Source organism: Heterodontus francisci, chromosome 14 (assembly GCF_036365525.1).
Source record: "Heterodontus francisci isolate sHetFra1 chromosome 14, sHetFra1.hap1, whole genome shotgun sequence".
In the NCBI taxonomy this organism is placed as follows: domain Eukaryota; kingdom Metazoa; phylum Chordata; class Chondrichthyes; order Heterodontiformes; family Heterodontidae; genus Heterodontus; species Heterodontus francisci.
Window position 1 is genome coordinate 2156711 of NC_090384.1, and position 12366 is coordinate 2169076.

Here is a 12366-nt window from a genome sequence, read left to right on the forward strand (position 1 = left end):
GATATCTGTACACTGACTGGTGTCTCTCAGTCCCTGTCTGTCAGGGAGATATCTATACACTGAGTGGTGTCTCTCAGTCCCTCTCTCTCAGGGAGATATCTGTACACTGAGTGGTGTCTCTCAGTCCCTGTCTCTCAGGGAGCTATCTGTACACTGAGTGGTGTCTCACAGTCCCTCTCTCTCAGGGATATATCTGTACACTGACTGGTGTCTCTCAGTCCCTGTCTCTCAGGGAGATATCTGTACACTGACTGGTGTCTCTCAGACCCTCTCTCTCAGGGAGATATCTGTACACTGACTGGTGTCTCTCAGTCCCTCTCTCTCAGGGAGATAACTGTACACTGAGTGGTGTCTCACAGTCCCTCTCTCTCAGGGAGATATCTGTACACTGACTGGTGTCTCTCAGTCCCCCTCTCTCAGGGAGATATCTGTACACTGAGTGGTGTCTCACAGCCCCTGTCTCTCAGGGAGATATCTGTACACTGACTGGTGTCTCTCAGTCCCTGTCTCTCAGGGAGAAATCTGTACACTGAGTGGTGTCTCTCAGTCCCTCTCTCTCAAGGAGATATCTGTACACTGAGTGGTGTCTCTCAGTCCCTGTCTCTCAGGGAGATATCTGTACACTGAGTGGTGTCTCACAGTCCATCTCTCTCAGGGAGATATCTGTACGCTGAGTGGTGTCTCTCAGTCCCTCTCTCTCAGGGAGATATCTGTACACTGACTGGTGTCTCTCAGTCCCTGTCTCTCAGGGAGATATCTGTACACTGAGTGGTGTCTCACAGCCCCTCTCTCTCAGGGAGATATCTGTACACTGACTGGTGTCTCTCAGTCCCTCTCTCTCAGGGAGATATCTGTACGCTGACTGGTGTCTCTCAGTCCCTCTCTCTCAGGGAGATATCTGTACACTGACTGGTGTCTCTCAGTCCCTGTCTCTCAGGGAGATATCTGTACACTGAGTGGTGTCTCTCAGTCCCTCTCTCTCAGGGAGATATCTGTACACTGACTGGTGTCTCTCAGTCCCTGTCTCTCAGGGAGATATATGTACACTGAGTGGTGTCTCACAGTCCCTCTCTCTCAGGGAGATATCTGTACACTGACTGGTGTCTCTCAGTCCCTCTCTCTCAGGGAGATATCTGTACGCTGACTGGTGTCTCTCAGTCCCTCTCTCTCATGGAGATATCTGTACACTGAGTGGTGTCTCTCAGTCCCTCTCTCTCAGGGAGATATCTGTACACTGACTGGTGTCTCTCAGTCCCTGTCTCTCAGGGAGATATATGTACACTGACTTGTGTCTCTCAGTCCCTCTCTCTCAGGGAGGTATCTGTACACTGAGTGGTGTCTCTCAGTCCTGCTCTCTCAGGGAGATATATGTACACTGACTGGTGTCTCTCAGTCCCTCTCTCTCAGGGAGATATCTGTACACTGAGTGGTGTCTCTCAGTCCCTCTCTCTCAGGGAGATATCTGTGCACTGAGTGGTGTCTCTCAGTCCCTCTCTCTCAGGGAGATATCTGTACACTGACTGGTGTCTCTCAGTCCCTGTCTCTCAGGGAGATATCTGTACACTGAGTGGTGTCTCTCAGTCCCTGTCTCTCAGGGAGATATATGTACACTGACTGGTGTCTCTCAGTCCCTGTCTCTCAGGGAGAAATCTGTACACTGAGTGGTGTCTCTCAGTCCCTCTCTCTCAGGGAGATATCTGTACACTGACTGGTGTCTCTCAGTCCCTGTCTCTCAGGGAGATATCTGTACACTGAGTGGTGTCTCACAGTCCCTCTCTCTCAGGGAGATATCTGTACACTGAGTGGTGTCTCTCAGTCCCTCTCTCTCAGGGAGATATCTGTACACTGACTGGTGTCTCTCAGTCCCTGTCTCTCAGGGAGATATCTGTACACTGAGTGGTGTCTCACAGTCCCTCTCTCTCAGGGAGATATCTGTACACTGACTGGTGTCTCTCAGTCCCTCTCTCTCAGGGAGATATCTGTACGCTGACTGGTGTCTCTCAGTCCCTCTCTCTCAGGGAGATATCTGTACACTGAGTGGTGTCTCTCAGTCCCTCTCTCTCAGGGAGATATCTGTACACTGACTGGTGTCTCTCAGTCCCTCTCTCTCAGGGAGATATCTGTACACTGACTGGTGTCTCTCAGTCCCTGTCTCTCAGGGAGAAATCTGTACACTGAGTGGTGTCTCTCAGTCCCTCTCTCTCAGGGAGATATCTGTACACTGACTGGTGTCTCTCAGTCCCTGTCTCTCAGGGAGAAATCTGTACACTGAGTGGTGTCTCTCAGTCCCTCTCTCTCAGGGAGATATCTGTACACTGACTGGTGTCTCTCAGTCCCTGTCTCTCAGGGAGATATCTGTACACTGAGTGGTGACTCTCAGTCCCTGTCTCTCAGGGAGATATATGTACACTGACTGGTGTCTCTCAGTCCCTCTCTCTCAGGGAGATATCTGTACACTGACTGGTGTCTCTCAGTCCCTGTCTCTCAGGGAGATAACTGTACACTGAGTGGTGTCTCACAGTCCCTCTCTCTCAGGGAGATATCTGTACACTGACTGGTGTCTCTCAGTCCCTCTCTCTCAGGGAGATATCTGTACACTGAGTGGTGTCTCACAGCCCCTGTCTCTCAGGGAGATATCTGTACACTGACTGGTGTCTCTCAGTCCCTGTCTCTCAGGGAGAAATCTGTACACTGAGTGGTGTCTCTCAGTCCCTCTCTCTCAGGGAGATATCTGTACACTGACTGGTGTCTCTCAGTCCCTGTCTCTCAGGGAGATATCTGTACACTGAGTGGTGTCTCACAGTCCCTCTCTCTCAGGGAGATATCTGTACACTGAGTGGTGTCTCTCAGTCCCTCTCTCTCAGGGAGATATCTGTACACTGACTGGTGTCTCTCAGTCCCTGTCTCTCAGGGAGATATCTGTACACTGAGTGGTGTCTCACAGTCCCTCTCTCTCAGGGAGATATCTGTACACTGACTGGTGTCTCTCAGTCCCTCTCTCTCAGGGAGATATCTGTACGCTGACTGGTGTCTCTCAGTCCCTCTCTCTCAGGGAGATATCTGTACACTGAGTGGTGTCTCTCAGTCCCTCTCTCTCAGGGAGATATCTGTACACTGACTGGTGTCTCTCAGTCCCTCTCTCTCAGGGAGATATCTGTACACTGACTGGTGTCTCTCAGTCCCTGTCTCTCAGGGAGAAATCTGTACACTGAGTGGTGTCTCTCAGTCCCTCTCTCTCAGGGAGATATCTGTACACTGACTGGTGTCTCTCAGTCCCTGTCTCTCAGGGAGAAATCTGTACACTGAGTGGTGTCTCTCAGTCCCTCTCTCTCAGGGAGATATCTGTACACTGACTGGTGTCTCTCAGTCCCTGTCTCTCAGGGAGATATCTGTACACTGAGTGGTGACTCTCAGTCCCTCTCTCTCAGGGAGATATCTGTACACTGACTGGTGTCTCTCAGTCCCTCTCTCTCAGGGAGATATCTGTACGCTGACTGGTGTCTCTCAGTCCCTCTCTCTCAGGGAGATATCTGTACACTGAGTGGTGTCTCTCAGTCCCTCTCTCTCAGGGAGATATCTGTACACTGACTGGTGTCTCTCAGTCCCTCTCTCTCAGGGAGATATCTGTACACTGACTGGTGTCTCTCAGTCCCTGTCTCTCAGGGAGAAATCTGTACACTGAGTGGTGTCTCTCAGTCCCTCTCTCTCAGGGAGATATCTGTACACTGACTGGTGTCTCTCAGTCCCTGTCTCTCAGGGAGATATCTGTACACTGAGTGGTGACTCTAAGTCCCTCTCTCTCAGGGAGATATCTGTACACTGAGTGGTGTCTCTCAGTCCCTCTCTCTCAGGGAGATAACTGTACACTGACTGGTGTCTCTCAGTCCCTGTCTCTCAGGGAGATATATGTACACTGACTGGTGTCTCTCAGTCCCTCTCTCTCTGGGAGGTATCTGTACACTGAGTGGTGTCTCTCAGTCCCTGTTTCTCAGGGAGATATATGAACACTGACTGGTGTCTCTCAGTCCCTGTCTCTCAGGGAGATATCTGTACACTGAGTGGTGCCTCTCAGTCCCTCTCTCTCAGGGAGATATCTGTACACTGACTGGTGTCTCTCAGTCCAGGTCTCTCAGGGAGATGTATGTACACTGACTGGTGTCTCTCAGTCCCTCTCTCGGGGAGGTATCTGTACACTGAGTGGTGTCTCTCAGTCCCTGTCTCTCAGGGAGATATATGTACACTGACTGGTGTCTCACAGCCCCTGTCTCTCAGGGAGATATCTGTACACTGACTGGTGTCTCTCAGTCCCTGTCTGTCAGGGAGATATCTATACACTGAGTGGTGTCTCTCAGTCCCTCTCTCTCAGGGAGATATCTGTACACTGAGTGGTGTCTCTCAGTCCCTGTCTCTCAGGGAGCTATCTGTACACTGAGTGGTGTCTCACAGTCCCTCTCTCTCAGGGATATATCTGTACACTGACTGGTGTCTCTCAGTCCCTGTCTCTCAGGGAGATATCTGTACACTGACTGGTGTCTCTCAGACCCTCTCTCTCAGGGAGATATCTGTACACTGACTGGTGTCTCTCAGTCCCTGTCTCTCAGGGAGATAACTGTACACTGAGTGGTGTCTCACAGTCCCTCTCTCTCAGGGAGATATCTGTACACTGACTGGTGTCTCTCAGTCCCCCTCTCTCAGGGAGATATCTGTACACTGAGTGGTGTCTCACAGCCCCTGTCTCTCAGGGAGATATCTGTACACTGACTGGTGTCTCTCAGTCCCTGTCTCTCAGGGAGAAATCTGTACACTGAGTGGTGTCTCTCAGTCCCTCTCTCTCAAGGAGATATCTGTACACTGAGTGGTGTCTCTCAGTCCCTGTCTCTCAGGGAGATATCTGTACACTGAGTGGTGTCTCACAGTCCATCTCTCTCAGGGAGATATCTGTACGCTGAGTGGTGTCTCTCAGTCCCTCTCTCTCAGGGAGATATCTGTACACTGACTGGTGTCTCTCAGTCCCTGTCTCTCAGGGAGATATCTGTACACTGAGTGGTGTCTCACAGCCCCTCTCTCTCAGGGAGATATCTGTACACTGACTGGTGTCTCTCAGTCCCTCTCTCTCAGGGAGATATCTGTACGCTGACTGGTGTCTCTCAGTCCCTCTCTCTCAGGGAGATATCTGTACACTGACTGGTGTCTCTCAGTCCCTGTCTCTCAGGGAGATATCTGTACACTGAGTGGTGTCTCTCAGTCCCTCTCTCTCAGGGAGATATCTGTACACTGACTGGTGTCTCTCAGTCCCTGTCTCTCAGGGAGATATATGTACACTGAGTGGTGTCTCACAGTCCCTCTCTCTCAGGGAGATATCTGTACACTGACTGGTGTCTCTCAGTCCCTCTCTCTCAGGGAGATATCTGTACGCTGACTGGTGTCTCTCAGTCCCTCTCTCTCATGGAGATATCTGTACACTGAGTGGTGTCTCTCAGTCCCTCTCTCTCAGGGAGATATCTGTACACTGACTGGTGTCTCTCAGTCCCTGTCTCTCAGGGAGATATATGTACACTGACTTGTGTCTCTCAGTCCCTCTCTCTCAGGGAGGTATCTGTACACTGAGTGGTGTCTCTCAGTCCTGCTCTCTCAGGGAGATATATGTACACTGACTGGTGTCTCTCAGTCCCTCTCTCTCAGGGAGATATCTGTACACTGAGTGGTGTCTCTCAGTCCCTCTCTCTCAGGGAGATATCTGTGCACTGAGTGGTGTCTCTCAGTCCCTCTCTCTCAGGGAGATATCTGTACACTGACTGGTGTCTCTCAGTCCCTGTCTCTCAGGGAGATATCTGTACACTGAGTGGTGTCTCTCAGTCCCTGTCTCTCAGGGAGATATATGTACACTGACTGGTGTCTCTCAGTCCCTGTCTCTCAGGGAGATATCTGGACACTGAGTGGTGCCTCTCAGTCCCTCTCTCTCAGGGAGATATCTGTACACTGACTGGTGTCTCTCAGTCCCTGTCTCTCAGGGAGATATATGTACACTGACTGGTGTCTCTCAGTCCCTCTCTCGGGGAGGTATCTGTACACTGAGTGGTGTCTCTCAGTCCCTGTCTCTCAGGGAGATATATGTACACTGACTGGTGTCTCTCAGTCCCTGTCTCTCAGGGAGATATCTGTACACTGACTGGTGTCTCTCAGTCCCTCTCTCTCAGGGAGATATCTGAACGCTGACTAGTGTCTCTCAGTCCCTCTCTCTCAGGGAGATATCTGTACACTGAGTGGTGTCTCTCAGTCCCTCTCTCTCAGGGAGATATATGTACACTGACTGGTGTCTCTCAGTCCCTCTCTCGGGGAGGTATCTGTACACTGAGTGGTGTCTCTCAGTCCCTGTCTCAGGGAGATATATGTACACTGACTGGTGTCTCTCAGTCCTTGTCTCTCAGGGAGATATCTGTACACTGAGTGGTGTCTCTCAGTCCCTCTCTCTCAGGGAGATATCTGTACACTGAGTGGCGTCTCTCAGTTCCTGTCTCTCAGGGAGATATCTGTACACTGAATGGTTTCTCTCAGTCCCTCTCTCTCAGGGAGATATCTGTACTCTGACTGGTTTCTCTCAGTCCCTGTCTCTCAGGGAGATATCAGTGCACTGAGTGGTGTCTCTCAGTCCCTCTCTCTCAGGGAGATATCTGTACACTGACTGGTGTCTCTCATTCCCTCTCTCTCAGGGAGGTATCTGTCCACTGAGTGGTGTCTCTCAGTCCCTGTCTCTCAGGGACATATATGTACACTGACTGGTGTCTCTCAGTCCCTCTCTCTCAGGGAGATATCTGTACACTGACTGGTGTCTCTCAGTCCCTCTCTCTCAGGGAGATATCTGTACACTGAGTGGTGTCTCACAGCCCCTGTCTCTCAGGGAGATATCTGTACACTGACTGGTGTCTCTCAGTCCCTGTCTCTCAGGGAGAAATCTGTACACTGAGTGGTGTCTCTCAGTCCCTCTCTCTCAGGGAGATATCTGTACACTGACTGGTGTCTCTCAGTCCCTGTCTCTCAGGGAGATATCTGTACACTGAGTGGTGTCTCTCAGTCCCTCTCTCTCAGGGAGATATCTGTACACTGACTGGTGTCTCTCAGTCCCTGTCTCTCAGGGAGATATCTGTACACTGAGTGGTGTCTCACAGTCCCTCTCTCTCAGGGAGATATCTGTACACTGACTGGTGTCTCTCAGTCCCTCTCTCTCAGGGAGATATCTGTACGCTGACTGGTGTCTCTCAGTCCCTCTCTCTCATGGAGATATCTGTACACTGAGTGGTGTCTCACAGTCCCTCTCTCTCAGGGAGATATCTGTACACTGACTGGTGTCTCTCAGTCCCTCTCTCTCAGGGAGATATCTGTACGCTGACTGGTGTCTCTCAGTCCCTCTCTCTCATGGAGATATCTGTACACTGAGTGGTGTCTCTCAGTCCCTCTCTCTCAGGGAGATATCTGTACACTGACTGGTGTCTCTCAGTCCCTGTCTCTCAGGGAGATATATGTACACTGACTTGTGTCTCTCAGTCCCTCTCTCTCAGGGAGGTATCTGTACACTGAGTGGTGTCTCTCAGTCCCTCTCTCTCAGGGAGATATATGTACACTGACTGGTGTCTCTCAGTCCCTCTCTCTCAGGGAGATATCTGTACACTGAGTGGTGTCTCTCAGTCCCTCTCTCTCAGGGAGATATCTGTACACTGAGTGGTGTCTCTCAGTCCCTGTCTCTCAGGGAGATATCTGTACACTGAGTGGTGTCTCTCAGTCCCTGTCTCTCAGGGAGATATCTGTACACTGAGTGGTGTCTCTCAGTACCTCTCTCTCACGGAGATATCTGTACACTGACTGGTGTCTCTCAGTCCCTGTCTCTCAGGGAGATATCTGTTCACTGACTGGTGTATCTCACTCCCTCTCTCTCAGGGAGATATCTGTACACTGACTGGTGTCTCTCAGTCCCTGTCTCTCATAGAGATATCTGTACACTGAGTGGTGTCTCTCAGTCCCTCTCTCTCAGTGAGATATATGTACACTGACTGGTGTCTCTCAGTCCCTCTCTCTCAGGGAGGTATCTGTACACTGACTGGTGTCTCTCAGTCCCTGCCTCTCAGGGAGATATCTGGACACTGACTGGTTTCTCTCAGTCCCTCTCTCTCAGGGAGATATCTGAACACTGAGTGGTGTCTCTCAGTCCCTGTGTCTCAGGGAGATCTATGTACACTGACTGGTGTCTCTCAGTCCCTCTCTCTCAGGGAGGTATCTGCACACTGAGTGGTGTCTCTCAGTCCCTGTCCCTCAGGGAGATATATGTACACTGATTGGTGTCTCTCAGTCCCTCTCTCTCAGGGAGATATCTGTACACTGACTGGTGTCTCTCAGTCCCTCTCTCTCAGGGAGATATCTGTACACTGACTGGTGTCTCTCAGTCCCTGTGTCTCAGGGAGATATATGTACACTGACTGGTGTCTCTCAGTCCCTCTCTCTCAGGGAGATATCTGTACACTGACTGGTGTCTCTCAGTTCCTCTCTCTCAGGGAGATATCTGTACACTGAGTGGTGTCTCTCAGTCCCTGTCTCTCAGGGAGATATCTGTACACTGACTGGTGTCTCTCAGTCCCTCTCTCTCAGGGAGATATCTGTACGCTGACTAGTGTCTCTCAGTCCCTCTCTCTCAGGGAGATATCTGTACACTGAGTGGTGTCTCTCAGTCCCTCTCTCTCAGGGAGATATCTGTACACTGAGTGGTGTCTCTCAGTCCCTGTCTCTCAGGGAGATATATGTACACTGACTGGTGTCTCTCAGTCCTTGTCTCTCAGGGAGATATCTGTACGCTGAGTGGTGTCTCTCAGTCCCTCTCTCTCAGGGAGATATCTGTACACTGAGTGGTGTCTCTAAGTTCCTGTCTCTCAGGGAGATATCTGTAGACTGAATGGTGTCTCTCAGTCCCTCTCTCTCAGGGAGATATCTGTACTCTGACTGGTGTCTCTCAGTCCCTGTCTCTCAGGGAGATATCTGTGCACTGAGTGGTGTGTCTCAGTCCCTCTCTCTCAGGGAGATATCTGTACACTGAGTGGTGTCTCTCAGTCCCTCTCTCTGAGGGAGATATCTGTACACTGACTGGTGTCTCTCAGTCCCTCTCTCTCAGGGAGATATCTGTACACTGAGTTGTGTCTCACAGCCCCTGTCTCTCAGGGAGATATCTGTACACTGACTGGTGTCTCTCAGTCCCTGTCTCTCAGGGAGAAATCTTTACACTGAGTGGTGTCTCTCAGTCCCTCTCTCTCAGGGAGATATCTGTACACTGACTGGTGTCTCTCAGTCCCTGTCTCTCAGTGAGATATCTGTACACTGAGTGGTGTCTCACAGTCCTTCTCTCTCAGGGAGATATCTGTACTCTGACTGGTGTCTCTCAGTCCCTCTCTCTCAGGGAGATATCTGTACAATGACTGGTGTCTCTCAGTCCCTGTCTCTCAGGGAGATATCTGTACACTGACTGGTGTCTTTCAGTTCCTCTCTCTCAGGGAGATATCTGTACACTGACTGGTGTCTCTCAGTCCCTGTCTCTCAGGGAGATATCTGTACACTGAGTGGTTTCTCACAGTCCCTCTCTCTCAGGGAGATATCTGTACACAGACTGGTGTTTCTCAGTCCCTCTCTCTCAGGGAGATATCTGTACGCTGACTGGTGTCTCTCAGTCCCTCTCTCTCAGGGAGATATCTGTACACTGAGTGGTGTCTCTCAGTCCCTCTCTCTCAGGGAGATATCTGTACACTGACTGGTGTCTCTCAGTCCCTGTCTCTCAGGGAGATGTATGTACACTGACTGGTGTCTCTCAGTCCCTCTCTCTCAGGGAGATATCTGTACACTGACTGGTGTCTCTCAGTCCCTGTCTCTCAGTGAGATATCTGTACACTGAGTGGTGTCTCACAGTCCCTCTCTCTCAGGGATATATCTGTACACTGACTGGTGTCTCTCAGTCCCTGTCTCTCAGGGAGATATCTGTACACTGAGTGGTGTCTCACAGTCCCTCTCTCTCAGGGATATATCTGTACACTGACTGGTGTCTCTCAGTCCCTGTCTCTCAGGGAGATATCTGTACACTGAGTGGTGTCTCTCAGTCCCTCTCTCTCAGGGAGGTATCTGTACACTGAGTGGTGTCTCTCAGTCCCTCTCTCTCATAGAGATATCTGTACACTGAGTGGTGTCTCTCACTCCCTCTCTCTCAGGGAGATATCTGTACACTGAGTGGTGTCTCTCAGTCCCTGTCTCTCAGGGAGATATATGTACACTGAATGGTGTCTCTCAGTCCCTCTCTCTCAGGGAGGTATCTGTAAACTGAGTGGTGTCTCTCAGTCCCTGTCTCTCAGGGAGATATATGTACACTGACTGGTGTCTCTCAGTCCCTCTCTCTCAGGGAGATATCTGTACACTGACTGGTGTCTCTCAGTCCCTCTCTCTCAGGGAGACATCTGTACACTGACTGGTGTCTCTCAGTCCCTGTCTCTCAGGGAGAAATCTGTACACTGAGTGGTGTCTCTCAGTCCCTCTCTCTCAGGGAGATATCTGTACACTGACTGGTGTCTCTCAGTCCCTGTCTCTCAGGGAGATATCTGTACACTGAGTGGTGTCTCACAGTCCTTCTCTCTCAGGGAGATATCTGTACACTGACTGGTGTCTCTCAGTCCCTCTCTCTCAGGGAGATATCTGTACAATGACTGGTGTCTCTCAGTCCCTGTCTCTCAGGGAGATATCTGTACACTGACTGGTGTCTCTCAGTTCCTCTCTCTCAGGGAGATATCTGTACACTGACTGGTGTCTCTCAGTCCCTGTCTCTCAGGGAGATATCTGTACACTGAGTGGTTTCTCACAGTCCCTCTCTCTCAGGGAGATATCTGTACACTGACTGGTGTCTCTCAGTCCCTCTCTCTCAGGGAGATATCTGTACGCTGACTGGTGTCTCTCAGTCCCTCTCTCTCAGGGAGATATCTGTACACTGAGTGGTGTCTCTCAGTCCCTCTCTCTCAGGGAGATATCTGTACACTGACTGGTGTCTCTCAGTCCCTGTCTCTCAGGGAGATATATGTACACTGACTGGTGTCTCTCAGTCCCTCTCTCTCAGGGAGATATCTGTACACTGACTGGTGTCTCTCAGTCCCAGTCTCTCAGGGAGATATCTGTACACTGAGTGGTGTCTCACAGTCCCTCTCTCTCAGGGATATATCTGTACACTGACTGGTGTCTCTCAGTCCCTGTCTCTCAGGGAGATATCTGTACACTGAGTGGTGTCTCTCAGTCCCTCTCTCTCAGGGAGATATCTGTACACTGACTGGTGTCTCTCAGTCCCTCTCTCTCAGGGAGATAACTGTACACTGAGTGGTGTCTCACAGTCCCTCTCTCTCAGGGAGATATCTCTACACTGACTGGTGTCTCTCAGTCCCTCTCTCTCAGGGAGATATCTGTACACTGAGTGGTGTCTCACAGCCACTGTCTCTCAGGGAGATATCTGTACACTGACTGGTGTCTCTCAGTCCCTGTCTCTCAGGGAGAAATCTGTACACTGAGTGGTGTCTCTCAGTCCCTCTCTCTCAGGGAGATATCTGTACACTGAGTGGTGTCTCTCAGTCCCTGTCTCTCAGGGAGATATCTGTACACTGAGTGGTGTCTCACAGTCCCTCTCTCTCAGGGAGATATCTGTACACTGAGTGGTGTCTCTCAGTCCCTCTCTCTCAGGGAGATATCTGTACACTGACTGGTGTCTCTCAGTCCCTGTCTCTCAGGGAGATATCTGTACACTGAGTGGTGTCTCACAGTCCCTCTCTATCAGGGAGATATCTGTACACTGACTGGTGTCTCTCAGTCCCTCTCTCTCAGGGAGATATCTGTACGCTGACTGGTGTCTCTCAGTCCCTCTCTCTCAGGGAGATATCTGTACACTGAGTGGTGTCTCTCAGTCCCTCTCTCTCAGGGAGATATCTGTACACTGACTGGTGTCTCTCAGTCCCTCTCTCTCAGGGAGATATCTGTACACTGACTGGTGTCTCTCAGTCCCTGTCTCTCAGGGAGAAATCTGTACACTGAGTGGTGTCTCTCAGTCCCTCTCTCTCAGGGAGATATCTGTACACTGAGTGGTGTCTCTCAGTCCCTGTCTCTCAGGGAGATATCTGTACACTGAGTGGTGTCTCTCAGTCCCTGTCTCTCAGGGAGATATATGTACACTGACTAGTGTCTCTCAGTCCCTCTCTCTCAGGGAGATATCTGAACACTGAGTGGTGTCTCACAGTCCCTCTCTCTCAGGGAGATATCTGTACACTGAGTTGTGTCTCACAGCCCCTGTCTCTCAGGGAGATATCTTTACAC